This window comes from Schistocerca nitens, chromosome 10 (assembly GCF_023898315.1).
Source record: "Schistocerca nitens isolate TAMUIC-IGC-003100 chromosome 10, iqSchNite1.1, whole genome shotgun sequence".
In the NCBI taxonomy this organism is placed as follows: domain Eukaryota; kingdom Metazoa; phylum Arthropoda; class Insecta; order Orthoptera; family Acrididae; genus Schistocerca; species Schistocerca nitens.
In genome coordinates this window covers 108,328,067-108,353,186 of record NC_064623.1, presented here as the reverse complement: position 1 = coordinate 108,353,186, position 25,120 = coordinate 108,328,067, and positions in this window count along the sequence as shown.

Below are 25,120 nucleotides of genomic sequence, written 5' to 3'. Positions count from 1 at the left end.
TGATATTGATTCATGTAACGTCAAGACCGACGTTCTTCATTAATGGATTAAAGTTAAGTATTCCACCAGCTATGTATGTTTTTCTAAAGTCTAATTTCCTTGTCCTGTTCCAGACCTCACGCCAGCCTGCGTGAGCTAAAACGACTGCCTCTCGGCCTCCTCTAGTAACACGGTGTTGGCTCTCCTGCCAACCAAAACATTGATCCCATCCTCGTCGCCAATGTTTTGGTTGGCAGGAGAGCCAACACCGTGTTACTAGAGGAGGCCGAAAGGCACTCGTTTTAGCTCACGCAGGCTGGCGTGAGGTCTGGAACAGGACAAGGAAATTAGACTTTAGAAAAACGGACGTAGCTGGTGGAATACTTAACTTTAATCCATTAATGGTGAACGTCGCTCTTGACTGTACATGAATCAATATCACTAGTAACTGATAAGGGCGCCTTGCTAGGTCGTAGCAAATGACGTAGCTGAAGGCTATGCTAACTATCGTCTCGGCAAATGAGAGCGTATTTTGTCAGTGAACCATCGCTAGCAAAGTCGGTTGTACAACTGGGGCGAGTGCTAGGAAGTCTCTCTAGACCTGCCGTGTGGCGGCGCTCGGTCTGCAATCACTGATGGTGCGACACGCGGGTCCGACGTATACTAACGGACCGCGGCCGATTTAAAGGCTACCATCTAGCAAGTGTGGTGTCTGGCGGTGACACCACAGTTACAATAAATATTTGTTCTGGGAATACTGAATCATTTAGCAGTGCTCATTCCCTTCAATTCCTCAGTATTATTTTCATTTTAATTATGCATTTTGCTAAGATTACAGACACCAAGATCAGCAGTCCAATGTGCGTGTTACATTGATAAAAAGAAAACTGTTTTATCGTCTTACTTGCATCAGCTTTAATATTGAATTTCCCTTTTGTGTGATGTTACAGTTGTTTTTGCGCATTAAGAACTTTCTGGTCCCTTAGGAAATTGTTTTGCCATAACAATAACTGCACCACCGGGTATGATCGTATCTACGACCATGAAGTAATTAGTAAGACGATAACGCAATTTCTTAATCAGTAGCACAATAGCTGTGACTGCTTCAAGCAACGCGAAACTGCAAGTAAAGACTATTCACATTTTCTAATGCAATATTTTATGACAATTGTCAATCCATGATTCTTACGCCAATTGTGATTGATAAAACAGCAAGCGAAATCTCAATTTCCAACTTTTCCATTGAACAACAACATCACCTTTATTTTGTTACATCACAACATTTACACTTCAAATGGGTGCTTAGTGGCGTGTGTGTGCGTGCACAAGCGTCCACAGATAGGAAAAACTATGAGAGAGAGAATGACATCATTGGAAGCAATAAAATCCGAGAGGAAACGTGTGCCCTGTCCCTGAATCAAATGAGCAGTCTCCAATGCAATCCATTTGCAGGCATCGTGGTCAACAAACAAAGGATGATGCTAGTTACTGAGTTATCTGACAATGACATGGAGCAACGAGTTGCACCCTAGCGTACATTGTTGTAACAATTTCTGCAAAGCCACTGCGCTATATGTTCGTGGACGACGTTGAAACCATTATGAGTCCATCTGCTGTCCCCCAAGTTGTCTCCGGATCCAAATCGACGTCGTCTTTCCAGGTGTTCTAATTTATTTCTGGCAGTGTATTTCCCCTAGTTATTTACATAATTTCACCCACCCACACCGAAATGCCTTCATTTTCTTCCCCATCTCCCCACACGATATGGTATGGTCTGCTCATGCAGGTTTGCTCATGTAGCTGAGCTTTTACCATTCTCCTTCCCTTTACCACTCCAACCATTTCTGTTTATTTAAGACGTTTGTCTACTTTTCCCCTTCCAATTCCCCCAACTGTCCCCTCCCCCCTCCGTTTCAATGTCTCTCAATTGACCACCTATGATTACAGGGCTTAGTAGTCTGTCTCTGACATAATCGATAAGTACATTCAATTTTAATGGGTACAGAATTATTATTTAGTAGGTCACAATTAATACTATAACTATTCGACTACAGCTATAATTAGTAGATCATACTCAGTATTTTGCAGTTACTATATTAGCTTCAATAGTTTGCTGAAAGTTGGTATAATCAGGTGGCAACTAATTACCTTGATAGCTACACCTTATCAGTCATAACAATCTGGCTCTTCTAAGCCAATTTTCTTCACTTGTTCCTGTTTATCACTTCGCCTCCTTTCCTCCTGCCCCCATCATCTCAAAAACTCCTCCTCCCTCTCGTCTCGGTTTACCACATTATTACACTTCAACTCTCCTCCACTCACTCCCCTGAACCTCCCCCCCCCCCTCCATTGTCAATCCATAGTGCTCCATGTGTCATGTTTTTCTCACACAATTTCACCTATCAATTTTGCGTCTTTTGCCATCTGTTTTTTTTTAACCTTTCCACTTCCTCACCCACATTTCCCCCTTTTTTCCCTCTCATCATTTTTCTTTCATACTAAGTCTGCTGTAACAGCAGTGTTTTATTCTCAATTCTCTCTCTCTCATTCCAAGTATTAATCCCGACTTGCGTGGTCTACTGTTATGGTTAACCGGATTTGACATGTTAATTTTAAGGGGTGGCCGGATGCCCTTCCTGTGGCCACCCCGTACCCCCAGGACAGAATGTGCGTACCCCAACTGTCTGCATAAAGTGTAACCCATGGAACAGTGCGAATGTGGTTCAAATGTCCACGAGTCATGTAACTGAGGTGGAACATGGGGACCAGCCCAGTATTCACCCTGCGGGATGTGGAAAACAGCCTAAAAACCACATCCAGGCTGGCCAGCACACTGGCTCTCGTCGTTAGTCCGCCAGGCAGATTCGATCCAGGGCCGGCGCCGCTACCCAAGTCCAGGAAGCAGCACGTTAACACTCTCGGCTACCCTGGCAGATATTTATTATCAGTTCCTGATATCAATTAATTCCTCTCTTACTTGTAGTTACAGGAGCCTGCCAGCCTTCATACCTAGTGTAATTCCTTAGTAAGCCACAATTAGTCCCACAATCATTCCTTTACAGCTATAATCAGTTGGCTGTACTCCAAAAGTTAAAATTAGTATGTTATTTTCAATAGCTTGCAAAATGTTGGCATAATCACCAAATCCTTCCCACCCGGCTTACCAATTTATTACAACTCTTCCTCCCCAACTCCACCATTACCACCCCCCCCCCCCCGGTGTATACACACACACACACACACACGTGTTAAGTTTTCCTCACACAGTTTTGTCTGTATAGGTTAACTTCTCTCTTTCTTACACTATTCTGTGTATTTGGAACTAATCTGTCCCCTTAGCTCCTCCAATTCCCTGCGCCTATCTTTCCCCCCAGTCTCCCCAACTCTCCCTCCCCCCCCCCCCCCCTCAGACTTTTCGTAGGGTTGGTCGATTGGTCGATTACAATTGCAGTGGTGTACAATCAGCCTCTGGTATATAACTGGATTTCGTAGGTGTAGATAGTTAATTATGAGAACCTATTAATTTTCGTAGGCAGAATGTTTTCATTTTATAGGCTACATTCGTTACTAAAGCTACTTATTTGCTCGTAGTTCCACTTTGGAATACCTACGTCGATCATATAACAGATTACAAATCATCCTTCTGCTTTAGAAAGTCAAACTAAGGTGTTTCTCACGTCTAGAGAGCCAGTAAACCTGTCTTTCACCCGTCCTTCACCATCTAGATGCTACAACATACACCACAGTCTATGTTCTCTCAACCATATGAAGACAGTAAATGTACAGAAGCAGTCAACCAAACAATTTACATGGGAGGGAATAATGGTCCAGTGAAAACACATGTCAATTTGGAATCTTCTCAAATTTCCACGGAGAACACATGCAATCACGAAAGCTGCTCAAACATACTGAGTATAAGTTCACTATTCAGCCGTCTATAGGGCTACACGGTTAGTTCAGCTATAACTCGAAACGTCAGTTGTTCCCACCACAGGACACCGCCGCCTCGCACCACGCACCCCAGACAGAATCGTCCGACAATGTCACCCATATACACTCCTGGAAATTGAAATAAGAACACCGTGAATTCATTGTCCCAGGAAGGGGAAACTTTATTGACACATTCCTGGGGACAGATACATCACATAATCACACTGACAGAACCACAGGCACATAGATACAGGCAACAGAGCACGCACAATGTCGGCACTAGTACAGTGTATATCATCCTTTCGCAGCAATGCACGCTGCTATTCTCCCATGGAGACGATCGTAGAGATGCTGGATGTAGTCCTGTGGAACGGCTTGCCATGCCATTTCCACCTGGCGCCTCACTTGGACCAGCGTTCGTGCTGGACGTGCAGACCGCGTGAGACGACGCTTCATCCAGTCCCAAACATGCTCAATGGGGGACAGATCCGGAGATCTTGCTGGCCAGGGTAGTTGACTTACACCTTCTAGAGCACGTTGGGTGGCACGGGATACATGCAGACGTGCATTGTCCTGTTGGAACAGCAAGTTCCCTTGCCGGTCTAGGAATGGTAGAACGATGGGTTCGATGACGGTTTGGATGTACCGTGCACTATTCAGTGTCCCCTCGACGATCACCAGTGGTGTACGGCCAGTGTAGGAGATCGCTCCCCACACCATGATGCCGGGTGTTGGCCCTGTGTGCCTCGGTCGTATGCAGGCCTGATTGTGGCGCTCACCTGCACGGCGCCAAACACGCATACGACCATCATTGGCACCAAGGCAGAAGCGACTCTCATCGCTGAAGACGACACGTCTCCATTCGTCCCTCCATTCACGCCTGTCGCAACACCACTGGTGGCGGGCTGCACGATGTTGGGGCGTGAGCGGAAGACGGCCTAACGGTGTGCGGGACCGTAGCCCAGCTTCATGGAGACGGTTGCGAATGGTCCTCGCCGATACCCCAGGAGCAACAGTGTCCCTAATTTGCTGGGAAGTGGAGGTGCGGTCCCCTACGGCACTGCGTAGGATCCTGCGTGCATCCGTGCGTCGCTGCGGTCCGGTCCCAGGTCGACGGGCACGTGCACCTTCCGCCGACCACTGGCGACAACATCGATGTACTGTGGAGACCTCACGCCCCACGTGTTGAGCAATTCGGCGGTACGTCCACCCGGCCTCCCGCATGCCCACTATACGCCCTCGCTCAAAGTCCGTCAACTGCACATACGGTTCACGTCCACGCTGTCGCGGCATGCTACCAGTGTTAAAGACTGCGATGGAGCTCCGTATGCCACGGCAAACTGGCTGACACTGACGGCGGCGGTGCACAAATGCTGCGCAGCTAGCGCCATTCGACGGCCAACACCGCGGTTCCTGGTGTGTCCGCTGTGCCGTGCGTGTGATCATTGCTTGTACAGCCCTCTCGCAGTGTCCAGAGCAAGTATGGTGGGTCTGACACACCGGTGTCAATGTGTTCTTTTTTCCATTTCCGGGAGTGTATATATTTGATCACTGTACTTACAAATAAATAATACGATTACAGCCTCAATCGGATTTTCGACAATGAGTGAAGTATCAGAAATAGACGACTTTGGTTCTGGAAATTGAAATATCTCTACCATTCTTATGATTGGACATAACATTCCAAGTAAAAAAAGACTTTCGTTCCCTCTGTGGCTATCGCAGTTTTCCTCATCAAATCCATGCATTGCTTACAACAGGATGAGTCATTTTCTTTGCACATGTCGGAACACACACATACTTCATAGGCCTGCTGTTCACCGCGAATCTATCAAGCATCCCCTACTTCCAAGTATAATATTTCGCCAACAACCGAATGCTGGCGATACGAAATAATACTGGTCGAAAATCCGCAATGGGTGTACATCTCTCATTTTCTTTTCTTGCAAGTGGTACCACTGTTTCTTAGAAAGAGAGACGTAATCGTCTTACAAACCACCAGATGTTAAAAATACGATCGCAAGGGCCATGTTACTGTCACAAGCGGTTTTTCTTCTACAGGCGCACACAAGTATTGTTAACGATATCCATGTAAAAAAACATACAAGCTTCATCTCGAAGTATGGTATTGCTTCCGAATAAAGTGGTTTTCCACACAAATAACGAGACATTGAACATAGACGGTTATCTCGGGGTGTGTATTAACAGACCAGTGGTGCAGGAACACGTCGTTGGCGGTGTAAGCTCGTAATAAAATCATCACCAAGCGAGGTGGAGCAGTGGTTAGCACACTGGACTCGAATTCGGGAGGACGACGGTTCAATCCCGCATCCGGCCATCCTGATTTAGGTTTTCTGTTGTTTCCCTAAATCGCTCCAGGCACATGCCTGGATGGTTCCTTCGAAAGGGCACGGCCGACTTCCTTCCCCTTCCTCCCCTAATCTGATGAGACCGATGACCTCGCTGTCTGGTCTCCTCCCCCAAAAAACCAACCCAACAACAACAATAAAATCATCGAATTTACAAAGTGATTCAGCTAAGGAACATGGTATGGAGCCGGTATTTGCAACTGCCTCGCACTGCCGCTAGGTATTTCTCCAGAATTTGTAATGCATTCTATACCGATGCCATGAAAAAAGTTGTGTGATATATCGACTGGTTTATAGACGTTAGTTGATTGAGAATGATCACATTCAGTAGATGGTGTGATATGTGAAGAATCACTTCAAAATACTCAAACACTTGGTTGAGTATGAAATGTACACAGCTTTTCAGACCTGTACTGTTCCGTTTTCTGGTAGAAATGCTATCTGTAATTTGAAATGAAGTCTTTCCATTCAACCACATATATTCGTTGGATCCTATGGTGATGTCTTTTAATAACAGCCACTAGTGAATCGAGTTCATGGCACTCACATGTCTCGAAACTATTCACCGTTTTCGAACCAATCTGCTACAGTAAAATTACATCATGGTTTTTAGACAGTCCCTATCGGCTCTTAACAGAAAGCTACACATTGTGTGGTTGTAATGCGCCAACAATGTTTGTAAGGATTTTTTCGTTTCGCATTACGTAATAGAGCCAACTCAACTTACAACAAGAAAATCGATGTTTAAACTTTGTAAAATATATGTTTTAGTGCGTATTGCTTTGACATGTTATAGTATGCTTCTTTCAAATGATCCTCAAACTCTTTCCTGCCATGCTTGCAACATTGTGCATTTGATCGTTCCAATTTAAATTGGAAGAGCGCAGAAGGCAGAAACAGGGTGAGCTGCGATAGGACCGTGTTTTCACCACTTGGTGGAAATGGGAACATACTGTCTTAGCTCTGCCCACCTTGTACAAAGTGTAAGGCCAGTGCCAAACGAGGCCTTCTCCTGCAACACGAGGTCGTGATAGAACAATGTGGGAACTCGGAGAAGGACGAGCATTTTGCTACTGAATTGCAGTGCTTCTCCAAACTACATACAGGTACTGCAGTCCAAAACAGATCTGCGTCTCTCAGGATGCATTCACTTCTGTCACCCAAACATTCTCTCTGTCATTACCATCCAACAGAGAATAAAAAGCTACAGACTATAAAAGCTCCGCTAACTTCGTCCGTCGCAGAACTCGAAAGAAGAAATACCGTCTATGTTCCAGCATCGAGCATATGGGCCGACTCTCATTAAATAACAGGTATTGATGGACTAAGTAGTCTGCTCAGATCGGTGTAAAGTGTTACAACCCATACTGTAAGAGGAGGACCACATACCACAGACTATCAGTTGCAAGAGAAGGTCCCTGTGTCGTTGTTTGAAAAATTGTTTTTCTCTGCTGTAAAATGTCCAAGCCTTGTATGACACAGGTTTTATACACCGCCATATACACTCCTGGAAATGGAAAAAAGAACACATTGACACCGGTGTGTCAGACCCACCATACTTGCTCCGGACACTGCGAGAGGGCTGTACAAGCAATGATCACACGCACGGCACAGCGGACACACCAGGACCCGCGGTGTTGGCCGTCGAATGGCGCTAGCTGCGCAGCATTTGTGCACCGCCGCCGTCAGTGTCAGCCAGTTTGCCGTGGCATACGGAGCTCCATCGCAGTCTTTAACACTGGTAGCATGCCGCGACAGCGTGGACGTGAACCGTATGTGCAGTTGATGGACTTTGAGCGAGGGCGTATAGTGGGCATGCGGGAGGCCGGGTGGACGTACCGCCGAATTGCTCAACACGTGGGGCGTGAGGTCTCCACAGTACATCGATGTTGTCGCCAGTGATCGGCGGAAGGTGCACGTGCCCGTCGACCTGGGACCGGACCGCAGAGACGCACGGATGCACGCCAAGACCGTAGGATCCTACGCAGTGCCGTAGGGGACCGCACCGCCACTTCCCAGCAAATTAGGGACACTGTTGCTCCTGGGGTATCGGCGAGGACCATTCGCAACCGTCTCCATGAAGCTGGGCTACGGTCCCGCACACCGTTAGGCCGTCTTCCGCTCACGCCCCAACATCGTGCAGCCCGCCTCCAGTGGTGTCGCGACAGGCGTGAATGGAGGGACGAATGGAGACGTGTCGTCTTCAGCGATGAGAGTCGCTTCTGCCTTGGTGCCAATGATGGTCGTATGCGTGTTTGGCGCCGTGCAGGTGAGCGCCACAATCAGGACTGCTTACGACCGAGGCACACAGGGCCAACACCCGGCATCATGGTGTGGGGAGCGATCTCCTACACTGGCCGTACACCACTGGTGATCGTCGAGGGGACACTGAATAGTGCACGGTACATCCAAACCGTCATCGAACCCATCGTTCTACCATTCCTAGACCGGCAAGGGAACTTGCTGTTCCAACAGGACAATGCATGTCCGCATGTATCCCGTGCCACCCAACGTGCTCTAGAAGGTGTAAGTCAACTACCCTGGCCAGCAAGATCTCCGGATCTGTCCCCCATTGAGCATGTTTGGGACTGGATGAAGCGTCGTCTCACGCGGTCTGCACGTCCAGCACGAACGCTGGTCCAACTGAGGCGCCAGGTGGAAATGGCATGGCAAGCCGTTCCACAGGACTACATCCAGCATCTCTACGATCGTCTCCATGGGAGAATAGCAGCCTGCATTGCTGCGAAAGGTGGATATACACTGTACTAGTGCCGACATTGTGCATGCTCTGTTGCCTGTGTCTATGTGCCTGTGGTTCTGTCAGTGTGATCATGTGATGTATCTGACCCCAGGAATGTGTCAATAAAGTTTCCCCTTCCTGGGACAATGAATTCACGGTGTTCTTATTTCAATTTCCAGGAGTGTATTTTTTCCACAATGGTTCAAATGGCTCTGAGCACTATGGGACAACTTCTGAGGTCATCAGTCCCCTAGAACTTAGAACTACCTAAACATAATTAACCTAAGGACATCACACACATCCACGCCCGAGGCAGGATTCGACCGTAGCGGTCGCGTGGTTCCAGACTGTAGCGCCTAGAACCGCTCGGCCACTCCGGCCGGCTTTTCCACAATGACTTCGAGGCTTGTCTCAGGTTCTAAACTGACAATAACACGTATTGAGCTATTAGCTCTAACAGAAAACTACACCTCGTGTGGTTGTAATGCGCCAAAAATGTTTGTTAGGATTTTTTCGTTTCGCATTACGTAATAGAGCCAACTCAACTTACAACAAGAAAATCGATGTTTAAACTTTGTAAAATATATGTTTTAGTGCGTATTCCTGTGACGTGTTATAGTATCTAAAGACCGAGAGAAAAAGCTGACGAAAACTACGTCGCAGTCAGAGATGCTCCACCACCAGAGCGAAAAATTATTCTTAGTTCGATCCTCGAGGAAGGAAGCGTGAGTAGTAGCTATTATGGCGCAGACGGGTAACGGTCGGTCATACTTGTAGTAGTGTATAACAGGACACTGACGTGTCATAGTTTGATTCTGAATTCTCCTTCATCATCCGTAATAATACACTCCGACAAGTTAATTCAAATTAATTTGTTCAACATTCGACAGCCAGACTTGAGGTCGGGAGTTTAATCGATTGGATTAATACCGAGAATTGTTGGTGTCTGCATGGCAGCCCAACGTGATTGCTATATGAGCGCAGGATAATTTAGATTCGGAAGATAGCTAGGTGGGCGTCCGTGTAACGCTACACACTGTGGATTATAAGTACGGAAATACCGTACACGATTATATGGTAGATCGTTGGTGAGTTTTGAAGAATAGTTGGTCGTACCAGCTATTAGATGTTGTGGAGGTTTCTTTTCTTTGGTTAGGGATTTATGTGAATGTTGAGAACTCATTTGTTAACTATCCAATATTTTGGATAATTTGGAGTATTGATCGCGTGCACGATAGAAGGTGACACAGCTGATATAACAGTGGGTGTAAAGGAATATGGAGTGAGTATTGGCCAGTTAGGATTATTATTATTGCGTGTTCTAACGTATTTGAACAACAATTGAGAAACCTACGACCACATACATAGGTGATACTTGTAGTTTTGAGGTCCCGAAGGTGCAACTTTACGACATTGTACTTTAATATACTGTACCATATATCGCGATTGTCTTTGGAAACAGACTACCTTCCTATACTTAAGTAGAATCAAGGCAGAAAACGATCCAATCAAGAACCCTTTAAAGGAGGAACGAAAGGTAAATACCTTTACGAGTCAGTTTCAAATGGTTCAAATGGCTCTGAGTACTATGGGACTTAACGTCTGAGGTCATCAGTCCCCTAGAACTTAGAAATACTTAAACATAACTAACCTAAGGACATCACACACATCCACCCCCGAGGCAGGATTCGAACCTGCGACCGTAGCAGTCGCGCGATTGCGCACTGATTCGCCTATAACCGCTCGGCCACAGCGGCCGGCACGAGTTATGTGCTGCGATTGATTTAGTAACTTCAAGGTGTAGTTGGTACACGAATGCCATGCCTGAAGAGATCTGAATTTTGCTAAAATCTTAAATTAGAATACAAAATAGCGGTGACACTTAGGTTTTTTGTTTGAGTTTTTTTAGTTTGTTTATCCGATTCGGACGGGAATAGTTTATAAACAGCACTTGAACCTACCACTACAAACTGTGACCATTTAGATTTTCAAGATAAGACTGAAGTTGTTTCATTACGTGAAACTTCAAAACTGTGTTCTGCGTACGTCATTTGTAGTACAGAGAAAGTACTAAAGAAAGTTTTCATTCTTTTAGTAAAGACAATGACCGAGATAAAGAGACTAAGATAAAGAAAGAAGAAGAGAGAAAAAGGTGATTTTTTCAAAGTTGCTTTAGGGAACGTTAATTAAAATGAAGTTAATCCCATTTATTGGACTTGGCAAGGACAAAGAATATAATATTACGTACACGTAGAAAAGCAAAGATTTAGCTATACGTTATTTGAGAAATATGTAATAATAACTGTATTGAGTCACAGTTGGGCGAAAGAAGGAATCTTTGGAAAGCAAAAGACAGTACACATACTTACACAGAAGGAACATTACGAAAGAATAGGTTCGCAATAGATTTGGTACCACAGTCTAACATAACAGTCGCGACACTTCGCCTCGATTTTGCTGCCTACAGCGCCAGCAGCGCCCCAAGCGGCCGGTAGGTTAAACTATGAGTTCGGCACGATCGTGAAAGCGAATAGTGATTGTTTATTTTGATTTATACAATGGTTTTTACCATCGGTAGCGTTTATAACGCAATAAATTGCAGCAACAACAGGAAGAAGAGACCACAGCTGTCTTTTTTTTGGTTTCCTTAGAATCCTGAGATGTATATACCATGATGTTACTAAATTGTATCGTCAGGATCCAGTTGCAAACCATATGTGTATAAATGATGAATGTTTCGTTTTAGGAGCAGAAAATGGCTAGTTAATAGCAGACGAGAAGACCGGGTCTAGTGAAGCAGGGGATACAACCCGTCGGCTTTGAACAATGACGTCATTCCTCAGTCATAGATAGTAATGTGTTCACTTCGAGGCATAGATAATAAAGCAGTTCTGTGTTCTAATAAGCGCTATCATTAAAATAATTGAATGTGAATCTAAAAGCGATCATTTATATTTCACTATTTTGCCATATTTCACTTTCTTATTCCACCAATATGCTTCAGTAGCTGATAAGTGTTTTTTGGCTTTTTTTAAAAAAAAAACTCACGAGATAGAATAAACTGATCCTAAGATACAGAAGATTCAGTAGCTGATAAGTGTTTTTGGCTTTAAAAAAAAAAATCTCACGAGACAGAATAAACTGATCCTACTTCATTAAGCAATCAATAAAAAAAACTAAACTAAAACATAACAGCAAAAGACTTCGTAATCTATTCCATTTTCAGTTTACCATTTTCGCTTTTGCTGTTATGTTTTAGTTTAGTTTTTTTATTGATTGCTTAATGAAGTAGGGTCAGTTTATTCTATCTCGTGAGATTTTTTTTAAAAAAAAGCCAAAAAACACTTATCAGCTACTGAAGCATCTGTATCTTAGGATCAGTTTATTCTATCTCGTGAGATTTTTTTTTAAAAAAAGCCAAAAAACACTTATCAGCTACTGAAGGGAGCTACAACACTAAGAAGAATCGCTTCTCGGCTTTTGACAAGATCAATGTGTAGTTCCCTTTCAACAAGTGAAACGCAAAGATTAAATAAACAATCAAAACATATAAAATGAAACAGGTTGCAAATATAACGTACGTGTATTTCCACCTATTCGTTACCAGTGTACATATATCGAGGTCAATGGAAGTCTGGTATACATATATTACATACGTAGGTCCTTCTGTCATCAGTAATACTGATATGTACGTAAGAAAAGACTGTTAGTAATAGCGGAAACGAAATAAACAGCACATCTACAATTTGTATCCCGTGTTCCACTTAGGGTTTACTGAAGCGGAGGATACATCGTTCAGGTGAAGAACAGGACAGTATTGCTAGTCAAAACGAAGAAATCGCCTTACGACAAACTCGTATTCCGGACTGTACTTAAGCAACACACTTCGAATGAGTTTTTAATTTGTATCGGGTGTTTCATTTGCGGTTTAGTGAAGCAGGGGATACATAGTTAAAGTGAACAACAGGACAGCAATGCTAGTTGAAACTAAGAAATCGACTACGCTGAACTTGTATCCCGTACTGCACTTAAGCAATACAGTTCGAAAGACTTTCGAGATACAACTGACATACATGTAACGTGATGTATTCTTTGCTAGTAATTTCATTCATTTCTTTCCATTGTATTTTGCGGAGAAATACTAAGATACAAACACGCGATATCGTTAACGTGTAAATACTACTGCCCCTTACATATGTGAAATAAAGTTTATCTCTCTCGCATTCCTTTGTTTCTCAACATTCTCCTCAGCTCTTTCATCTTTGTAATACATGCTCTCTGGCGACTTGTGACGTCATTGTTCAAAGCCGACGGGTTGTATCCCCTGCTACACTAGACCCAGATTTTCCTATCACCAGTAGTAAAAGTTTGTTAGTGATAGTGGTGCATACTAAAGCTCAGCAGTGCTAGATAATTAATTAATTAATGCTGTTGCTAATATTGATTATACGTTACGTCGTTGTGACAGTGTTGACGGATGTTTTTTTTTTTCTTTTCTTTAAGTGAACAGAGCTGTTGGTTAATTTCATATTAGTCATGTGTGTGTTCCATCATAATACTCGGAGAGTGACATTGATACATGTCGATGTATCGACGTGAGTTGTTATTTACTGGACTACGAAAAGTTGTATGCTAGTGAGGAGTGTATACTCCGATTTCAACGTATTCGTTTTTATATAATGCCTCATAGGTGTTGGTTATCGTAGGAACTCTGGAATTCTTCTTGTTAATTAAAGTCAGATGCGTTATCCTAGCCGGCTGCTGTGGCCGAGCGGTTCTAGGCGCTTCAATCCGGAACCACGAGGCTGCTACGGTCGCAGGTTCGAATCCTGCCTCGGGCATGGACGTGTGTGATGTCCTTAGGTTAGTTAGGTTTAAGTGGTTCTAAGTCTAGGGGACTGATGACCTCAGATGTTAAGTCCCACAGTGCTTAGAACCATTTCGTTATCCTAAAACTTTTTCAACTAAGATATCTAACACCGGCCATCTAGCCCGAAATTAGTGTTGTGTCAAGGTTCAGATTGGTATTGTGTTTGTCAGCGGAAGTCTCCCTTCGGAGATCAGGCATTAGTTACGTCGCTGATGAATTCCTCGTTGTAAACGAAATAACCACAGTCCACTTTCGGCCAGGATATTATAAAACTGGCTCGTCTAGCAAAACGTAACTGATCTTTCGATAAGTTCCATCATACGCAGTGCGGTGTACCATCCATTGCTCGTTGTCAATTGGAAAGGGTATATCAGGATTGCAAAGGTGGATTTCTTCTAATCTGTCCGCCGCGGCACGAGGTGTCAATCTAATCTGCACGGCGCATTATATGTTGTAAATCATGTTGCTGCCGCTCCACGACACACACACGCTGTATAATTTTAAACAAGGGAAATCACAGCATATGGAGTCCGCCCCCGGTAGCTGAATGGTCAGCGTGACAGATTGTCAATCCGCTGGGCCCAGGTTCGATTCCCGGCCGGGTCGGGGAATTTTCTCCGCCCAGGGACTGGGTGTTGTGCTGTCCTCATCATCATTCTATCATCCTCATCGACTGCATGTCACCGAAGTGGCGTCAAATTGAAAGACCGGCACCCAAGGAACGGTCTGCCCAACGGGGGGCCCTGGCCAAAAGGTTAAATAAATAAATAAAACAGCATATGGAAACTAGAAGAGTTTTGTGGCGGACGGATGGGATGGGAAAGACACAGTTGATAAACTGTAATAATAAGCATCACAGTTGTTAATGGGATCAATTGTTGCAGATTTTATAATGCCGACCAATGACACAGCAGCATGCTTCCCAACTTCTGTATCATCGCTAAACAGTCCCTCCACTACTTTGTGAGTACCATTGCGAATGTAGACAGAAAAATGTGCATTACGTCCATTGATTTTAATACTCGAACATATACATCAAATTATACCAGACAGAGATTTACATTTTCTAGCACTTCAAGCATAGTGCGTGATTTAAAATCATTCTCCTTGCAGGTAGGGGTCACAGGGCATTCTCGCATTCTTAGGATAAAGTTAGAGACTGAAAGATCTTCTCGCATTGTCTTTGACCAACCCTCGCTGCTGCACTGTTACTGATTTAATATGTAGCTGACCAGAAGTACACTACTGGCCATTAAAACTGCTACACCAAGAAGAAATGCAGATGATAGACGGGTATTCATTGGACAAATATATTATGCTAGAACTGACACGTGATTACATTTTCACGCAATTTCGGTGCATAGATCCTGAGAAATTAGTACCCAGAACAACCACCTCTGGCCATAATAACGGCCTTGATACGCCTGGCCATTGAGTCAAACAGAGCTTGGATGGCGTGTACAGGTACAGCTGCCCATGCAGCTTCAACACGATACTACAGTTCATCAAGAATAGTGACTGGCGTATTGTGACGAGCCAGTTGCTCGGCCACCATTGACCAGACATTTTCAATTGGTGAGAGATCTGGAGAATGTGCTGGCCAGGGCAGCAGTCGAACATTTTCTGTATCCAGAAAGGCCCGTACAGGACCTGCGACATGCGGTCGTGCATTATCCTGCTGAAATGTAGGGATTTACAGGGATCAAATGAAGGGTAGAGCCACGGGTCGTAACACATCTGAAATGTAACGGCCACTGTTCAAAGTGCCGTCAATGCGAACGACAGGTAACCGAGACGTGTAACCAATGGCACCCCATACCATCACGCCGGGTGATGCGCCAGTATGGCGATGACGAATATACGCTTCCAGTGTGCGTTCACCGCGATGTCGCCAAACACGGATGCGACCATCATGATGCTGTAAGCAGAACCTGGATTCATCCCAAAAAATGACGTTTTGCCAGTCGTGCACCCAGGTTCGTCGTTGAGTACACCATCGCAGGCGCTCCTGTCTGTGATGCAGCCATGGTCTCCGAGCTGATAGTCCATGCTGGTGCAAACGTCGTCGAACTGTTCGTGCAGATGGTTGTTGTCTTGCAAACGTCCCCATCTGTTGACTCAGGGATCGAGACGTGGCTGCACGATCCGTTACAGCCATGCGGATAAGATGCCTGTCATCTCCACTGCTAGTGATATGAGGCCGTTGGGATCCAGCACGGTGTACTGTATTACCCTCCTGTACCCACCGATTCCATATTCTGCTAACAGTCATTGGATCTCGACCAACGTGAGCAGCAATGTCGCGATACGATAAACCGCAATCGCGATTGGTTACAATCCGACCTATATCAAAGTCGGAAACGTGATGGTACGCATTTCTCCTCCTTACACGAGGCATCACAACAACGTTTCACCAGGCAACGCCGGTCAACTGCTGTTTGTGTATGAGTAATCGGTTGGAAACTTTCCTCATGTCAGCACGTTGTAGGTGTCGCCACCGGCGCCAACCTCGTGTGAATGCTCTGAAAAGCTAATCATTTGCATATCACAGCATCTTCTTCTTGTCGGTTAAATTTCGCGTCTGTAGCACATCATCTTCGTGGTGTAGCAATTTCAATGGTCAGTAGTGTAGTTGCTGGATATGAGCATTTCCCCACAAAATAAAAGTGAGGTTCAGCCCCTTTATAAATAACCTGTATATCTTATGATACATAATTGAATTTCCGTCCGTGAGGTCCTTACTGTGCAGCATAGATGGCAGCTTAAAGCCCATGGCGAGTACCATCCTCAGTCAGGTATTTACCGTGGAAGGCGTTCTCTCATGCCTCAGAATTCTGCAGGGGTTGTAAACACTGATTATTTTTTTATGGTTCGGTTTGACCGTGACTGATGCAGCGTGCAGTCTGGCATTGGCATGTTATGGGATGAGAGAGGGAGCACATGTTTCGACGGGTATTTCTCAGATGCTTTTATTTGGGAATTAGTGTATCCTGTCTCTCAGTCAAATGGTTCAATTGAAGCTAAGCGCTATGGGACTTAACATCTGAGGTCATCAGTCCCCGACAATTATACCTACTTAAACCTAACTAACCTAAGGACATCACACACATTCATGCCTGAGGCAGGGTTAGAACCTGCGACTGTAGCAGTCTCGCGGTTCTGGGCTGAAGCGCCTAGAACCGCTCGACCACAGCGTCCGGCCTGTCTCTCAGTCGTGGGGCCTGACCAGGCACTCTTGGACACATATGGCCACTGACAGATGCGTAGCTTTTTCTGGGTGCCGGTGCACCTCGACTCCGGGTAGCCTGGGCGTATGGCTGTATAAGCCAGTACTTGGTGCGGGAGGTCGGACGGTGTGCACTTCATGATCAAAAGAATTTTAACAGTGTTATTACTTGTGATGGGTGTCTCATGATGGTACTCCTTATGCAATCGGAATGAAGAAGCATCACAATCATTGAAATATTTCATATATCACCTTCTAACCAATAAATTGTTTAAATAAACAATATTTCACGCAGTGTCTACATTGTTTACACTATATTCTATACGCTGCAATCGATTTCCCGCCGAATTCTTTACATAAATAAATAATCTTTTTTCATACATGTTCTTTGTAAATAAACTATATTGTTAAATTGTTTAAACAATACTGCAAACACTGCAGTCGATTTCCCTGCAAATGGCCCTCCAACTGAGTCTTTTTACCGCCAGTTTCTGGGAGGGGTAGCGGTGGGGGAGGGCAGGGGGATTTCCCAGAGGAGGGATTTGATTAACTGATCAATTTACAGAATTATCGAAATGTATGTCAAAAGTGTACTTGTATCAGCGAGGTGAGTTCTCAGAGGTATGGGGGAGTGGGAGAAGGAGGGAAGGGTTAGGGGCGACATGGAGAACCAAACAATAGGTTAAGGATCTGTCAGTCAAATGGATGGATTACCCCTAGGGATTCTTAAGCCTCTTAGCAGAGCAATAGGTTAAGGACCTGTCAATCAAAGGAAAGCAATAGGTTTGCCCCTGAATGTAGGAAGCCTGCACTAACAAAATGCCCTCAACCATACTTTGCCCTAGTACTGCCGCCTACAATTTTGTTGCAGTTTTTCTGGACTGTGATGCATAAAGGCGCATGCTGTAAAGCGCCATGGCGAGAGCACCTGTTTTAGACAGGACCGTTGTGGCAGCCTGGTGGATGTTGCAAGACATCTTCAACATCTCCACATTTTAAGAAGATATTCGCAACCATTCCCCTTCCCTCCCCGTTTGTTATGTTGACCGAACTGTCATGAATGTAGTAATCTCTTAGATCTCTCAGGTTTATCACAATAACTTTCCCCTAACAATATCTTCAGTGCTGAGCTTAAAATTAGCTTCCAGCTAAATGGCATGCTGTCCATCTAATCTAATCTCTTAGATCTCTCTGGTTAATCACAATAGCTTTCCCCTAACGATATCTTCAGTGCTGAGCTTAAAATTAGCTTCCAGCTAAATGGCATGCTGTCAATAACGCTGTAAAATCTTGTCGGTACTCACTAGTATTTTAAGCAGTTCAACACAGTAACTTCAGTTCACAGATCTGTCCACAGCGTCCAATACTATTTCACTCACAATTACAAACATACGCTGCAGACAGCAACAGATGGTGTATTAGTCTCTTATTCCCTCAACACATCTACCTGTTTAGTAAGTTGCTGAAAATGAGTGCTATCCTCTATGTGCCAATGTCATTCTTAGGTTGTCTAAAGAAAAGTATTGGCAACATCGATCCGTTTGTAACGATTGTTCTTGTTAATACTAAACTTGCTGGTTCGCTTCTAATACAAGCATGTTCTAGTGATAACTTACACTATGTGATCGAAGGAACTGGACACCTGCAAAAACATACGTTTTTCATATCAGGTGCATCGTGCTGCCACCTTCTGCTAGGTACTCCATATCAGCTACCTCGGTAGTCATTAAACATCGTGAGAGAGCAGAATGGGGCTCTCCGCGGAACTCACGGACTTCGAACATGGTCAGTAGATTTGGTGTCACTTGGGTCATACGTCTGTACGCGAGATTTCCACACTCCTAAACATCCGTAAGTCCACTGTTTCAGATGTGGTAGTGAAGTGGAAATGTGAAGGGTCACGTACAGCACAAAAGCGTACTGGCCGACCTCGTTTGTTGACTGACAGAGACCGCCGACACAGTCGTAATGTGTAATAGGCAGACTTATCTCCAGACTGCATCTGGATCCACTGGAAGTACTATGACAGTTACGCGGGAGGTGAGAAAACCTGGATTTCATGCTCGAGCGGCTGTTCATAAGTCACACAACACGACGGTATATGCCAAACGACGCCTCGCTTGGCGTAAGGAGCGTAAACATTGAACGATTGAACTGTTGTGTGGAGTGTACACAATGTGGCGATCTGATAGCAGGGTGTGGGTATGGCGAATGCCCGGTGAACGTCATCTACCAGCGTGTGTAGTGCCAACAGTAAAATTCAGAGTTGGTGGTGTTATGGCGTGGTCGTGTTTTTCATGGAGGAGGCTTGTACCCCTTGTTGTTTTGCGTTGCAGTATCACAGCACAGGCCTACACTGATGTTTTAAGCACTTTCTAGTTTCCCACTGTTGAAGAGCAATTCGGGGATGGCGATTGCATCTTTCAACACGATCGAGCACCTGTTCATAATGCACGGCCTGTGGTGGAGTTGTTACACGGAAATTATATCCCTGTAATGGACTGGCCTGCACAGAGTCCTGATCTGAATGCTATAGAACACATATTGGATGTTTTGGAACGCCGACTTCGTGCCAGGCCGACATCGATACCTCTCCTCAGTGCAGCTCTCCATGAAGAATGGGCTGCCATTCTCCAAGAAACCTTCCAGCACCTGATTTAACATATGCCTGCGAGAGTGGAAGCTGTCATCAAGGCTAAGGGTGGACCAACACCATATTGAATTCCAGCATTACCGATGGAGGGCGCCACGAACTTGTACGTCATTTTCAGCCAAGTGTCGAGATACTTTTGATCACATAATAAATTTCTTTTTCTGTTGTAGCCCCTGTAGACCTCCTCAGTTTATTAATTAATCAGTTTATAAACCCATAAAAACCCTGCAAGGAAGAAAGGGTTCGACTGCCTGAAGCAGTCAAGAGTGAGACGGGCAGGAATAATTAACATTCCTGAGGGCAGGACACAAGGTGGATGCCTTCCCCTCCTCTCATTTAAATGGATTCACTCTCTACCATGTGAGATGCTACCAAACAGTTACAAAGATACAAATGAACGATCAGAACCTCTGGTGCATGGTAATCACATGAAACGCTTAAGTAAGGACTCAAGGCTTGCAGCGAGAAAACTAGTAAATTTTAAAAATTATATACTGATTCGAGAAAATAGAATGGTTTAGCAGGTGCCGTCGCTGAAAACAGTACCTAAAGTACTGATGGAGGGAATAGACCAAGATACCAGCATTGCCAAACGTATCTTATTTTTTGAGTAACGAAATATGTCGCACTTGGTAGCTTGGGTCAGTGGCAAGTTTAAAGGTACCATGTGCGAAACGTACATAAAAACATTGGTCACTTTTCTTAAAGTCTGAGCCCTGACTTTTATGAATATGCCACAAAATACCATTAACAATTAATAATTATTATTGCCAGACAGTTTCTGTCGGCTCTAACTGCCGGCAGGACGCTTTCAAGTTCGCGAAAAAATAAGGAAAGTTTACCTACAGTCTCAGTGTTGACTTTTATATATGATACGTAGGGAACTATTTCAATACTGATTGTCAGCAGCTAGAAAAATCCTACGGACCAAACATCTCCTAGAAACATTTAAAATGTCACCATCATCATGAGCGCCTTCTTCATAATCATGTGACTTCGTAACACAGCCCCATTAAACTTATGTTTTTTTTTTTTGTGGTCTAATGAAACTGTTCAGTACGAATCAAACTACACTCCTGGAAATGGAAAAAAGAACACATTGACATCGGTGTGTCAGACCCACCATACTTGCTCCGGACACTGCGAGAGGGCTGTACAAGCAATGATCACACGCACGGCACAGCGGACACACCAGGACCCGCGGTGTTGGCCGTCGAATGGCGCTAGCTGCGCAGCATTTGTGCACCGCCGCCGTCAGTGTCAGCCAGTTTGCCGTGGCATACGGAGCTCCATCGCAGTCTTTAACACTGGTAGCATGCCGCGACAGCGTGGACGTGAACCGTATGTGCAGTTGACGGACTTTGAGCGAGGGCGTATAGTGGGCATGCGGGAGGCCGGGTGGACGTACCGCCGAATTGCTCAACACGTGGGGCGTGAGGTCTCCACAGTACATCGATGTTGTCGCCAGTGATCGGCGGAAGGTGCACGTGCCCGTCGACCTGGGACCGGACCGCAGAGACGCACGGATGCACGCCAAGACCGTAGGATCCTACGCAGTGCCGTAGGGGACCGCACCGCCACTTCCCAGCAAATTAGGGACACTGTTGCTCCTGGGGTATCGGCGAGGACCATTCGCAACCGTCTCCATGAAGCTGGGCTACGGTCCCGCACACCGTTAGGCCGTCTTCCGCTCACGCCCCAACATCGTGCAGCCCGCCTCCAGTGGTGTCGCGACAGGCGTGAATGGAGGGACGAATGGAGACGTGTCGTCTTCAGCGATGAGAGTCGCTTCTGCCTTGGTGCCAATGATGGTCGTATGCGTGTTTGGCGCCGTGCAGGTGAGCGCCACAATCAGGACTGCTTACGACCGAGGCACACAGGGCCAACACCCGGCATCATGGTGTGGGGAGCGATCTCCTACACTGGCCGTACACCACTGGTGATCGTCGAGGGGACACTGAATAGTGCACGGTACATCCAAACCGTCATCGAACCCATCGTTCTACCATTCCTAGACCGGCAAGGGAACTTGCTGTTCCAACAGGACAATGCATGTCCGCATGTATCCCGTGCCACCCAACGTGCTCTAGAAGGTGTAAGTCAACTACCCTGGCCAGCAAGATCTCCGGATCTGTCCCCCATTGAGCATGTTTGGGACTGGATGAAGCGTCGTCTCACGCGGTCTGCACGTCCAGCACGAACGCTGGTCCAACTGAGGCGCCAGGTGGAAATGGCATGGCAAGCCGTTCCACAGGACTACATCCAGCATCTCTACGATCGTCTCCATGGGAGAATAGCAGCCTGCATTGCTGCGAAAGGTGGATATACACTGTACTAGTGCCGACATTGTGCATGCTCTGTTGCCTGTGTCTATGTGCCTGTGGTTCTGTCAGTGTGATCATGTGATGTATCTGACCCCAGGAATGTGTCAATAAAGTTTCCCCTTCCTGGGACAATGAATTCACGGTGTTCTTATTTCAGTTTCCAGGAGTGTATATTTTAATGCTCATTTACAAATTATTACAATATGGTAATAAATTTTTGACCTACAGACTAAAGTTATATACTAAATGAATTTGGAAAATGATGTTTGTTACCAGTATTTACACCCACCAAGAAATATTGATTTCATTTCTCGTTATAAAGAAATATGTACAATAAATATTTAAAGAACGTTATTTAAAGACCAGTTACGTTTCATTAATTAGTATATTGTGGCTCTTTAACTCTCGCCATCGTCATCGATGATATTTGATAACTCATCATCCAGCCAATATTGGTATACCTAAGCCATCATCATTATCCGCATTATTTGAATGTGTCTCTATGAAAACAGATAACGTAATTAAGAGTCGAAAAGCTTCAAATTTATAAAAACAATTTTAAGTTAATGCAAAATACATGAATTTGTCTGAAGCCAGTCACAATCGAACCAGTTCAGTTGATACTGCTTGTCTTCTAACTGCCATCCATTATTTGCAGGACTGAAAATAACGAGCCCCTGCATATAAGCATTATTCCAGAGACTAGCGATGTAATTTACTCTCTGGAACTACTATCAAAGTTCAATCTTACATGATGGTAAGTTGTTCGCATCCAAATTAGTAATATTTTCCCTGCTAAACTCTTCATTTATCTAGGAAGCTGTGTAGGTGTTGAGAAACAATTTAAGTCTAGCACACATCTTCATCCACAATTCCTGCCACGTTGCAAACATCACAAATAAAGTTCTGAATTACGCTGAAGTTCTTTTCCTGTACTTCGATACCAGTGAATAACTCCACCTCGTCGGATCTGATAAGTGCTTCTTGATGCGTCTCATTTTTTGTAAGTATACTGAATGGCCTTTGTTTCACTTTCTTGAAGAAAGCTGGGTTGCAATCACAACCAGTGATCACATGATAACCTGGTAAGCTTCGCGATAAGGACGGTAACTTTCCGTAAATTTTTGAAATTGCGCCGTATCTCAGCTTATACCCAGCGACAGTCAACATCCACACGTGAGAGGAGCCATCGTTGTTTACTGAATCACAAAATTAGACTAAGGATCAATATTACAGACATTGTACACCGTTTTGGTATCAGCCTCCTCGTGATCTAGATACGACAGACTTTCTTCGATATCGGACACAACTGTATTACTGTTGGCAGTATGAGAGTGACACTGTTTACAATTAATGAAAACCCATTTATCGCCAATAAATGGTACCATCTCTTTAGAAGCCCAGTGCGCGATAAAGAAATCAAGAGGAACCTATTTGAAGCGTAAGTTTACTCAATTTCTTTGCGAAGTCAGAATGTCGAACTTGATCGTGTCCAATAATGTTAAACAGCAGCTGTGTTTTTTTCATACTGAAGACATTTCTCATAATCTTTAATTGACGGCGAAAGGAATCGGTCAAAACTGACTGCGTATCTTGGCGATTTTAATTGTGTTACCATTTGGATACTTTTATTTGAGATACTTCAAAGGATCTACGGGCATTTGTCGTAGTATGACGTAAGAAAAAACCATCAGTTATCACAATATCTACCTGAGGTGGTGGACTTTGCTCTATGTCTTTCTTCAGAGCTTTCTTTAAATTAGATTGTTGGCTTTTACAAATACCACCATCGAAATGCGACGTAGATAACGGCACTTGAGTTATCGGATATGACAAAATATTGCCTGTGTTCATTTCATGATCAATCGATATACCGACCATACGTGAAAACAAATCTCTTCGAATACATAGTTTCTGCACTTTACCACCAAACTTTGTTTTCGAGTTTTTGCAACAGTCCACAGAAATGTTGTCTAGCGGATGTTTTTCGCTAATATTAAACCTGTTTGCGCCTTCTGTACATTCTACAATGAAAGTTTTAAGTGTAATTTTGTTCTAAATTGAAAAGGAATTTTACAGCTGGTTTTGAGGCTGCTTTATCGGACAAAATATTTCATAAAAAATCCTTAGGTACTTCAGCGCGAATTGATTGGTAAACTAATGAAAGGAGACAATACATTTTAGTAATTGGTTGCTATTATTTTCGTATTATCATTTACTACCTCTGATGTAACGTCTTCTTCTTTATGCAAACGCAAACCCTTATAAAAGTAACTAATTACGGTTGATCGTTCTTGGTTCAAGAATCATAAAAGAAGGTTGTATACATGGTAGAATCCTGGAGATACTAGAAGGTATCGGATAGATTATATAATGGTAAGGCAAAGATTTAGAAACCAGGTTTTAAATTTTAAGACATTTCCAGGGGCAGATGTGGTCTCTGACCACAATCTATTGGTTATGAACTGTAGATGAAAACTGAAGAAACTGCAAAAAAGTGGGAATTTAAGGAGATGGGACCTGGATAAACTGACTAAACCAGAGGTTGTACAAAGTTTCAGGGGGAACAATTGACAGCAGTGGGGGAAAGAAATACAGTAGAAGAAGAATGGGTAGTTCTGAGGGATGAAGTAGTGAAGGCAGCAGAGGATCAAGTAGGTAAAAAGACGAGGGCTATCAGAAATCCTTGGGTAACAGAAGAGATATTGAATTTAATTGATGAAAGGAGAAAATATAAAAATGCAGTAAATGAAGCAGGCAAAAAGGAATACAAATATCTCAAAAATGAGATCGACAGGAAGTGCAAATTGGCCAAGCAGGGATGGCTAGAGGACAAATGTAAGGATGTAGAGGTGCATATCACTAGGGGTAAGATAGATACTGCCTACAGGAAAATTAAAGAGACCTTTGGAGAAAAGAGAGCCACTTGTATGAATATCAAGAGCTCAGATGGAAACCCAGTTCTAAGCAAAGAAGGGAAAGCAGAAAGGTGGAAGGTGTATATAGAGGGTCTATAGAAGGGCGGTGTA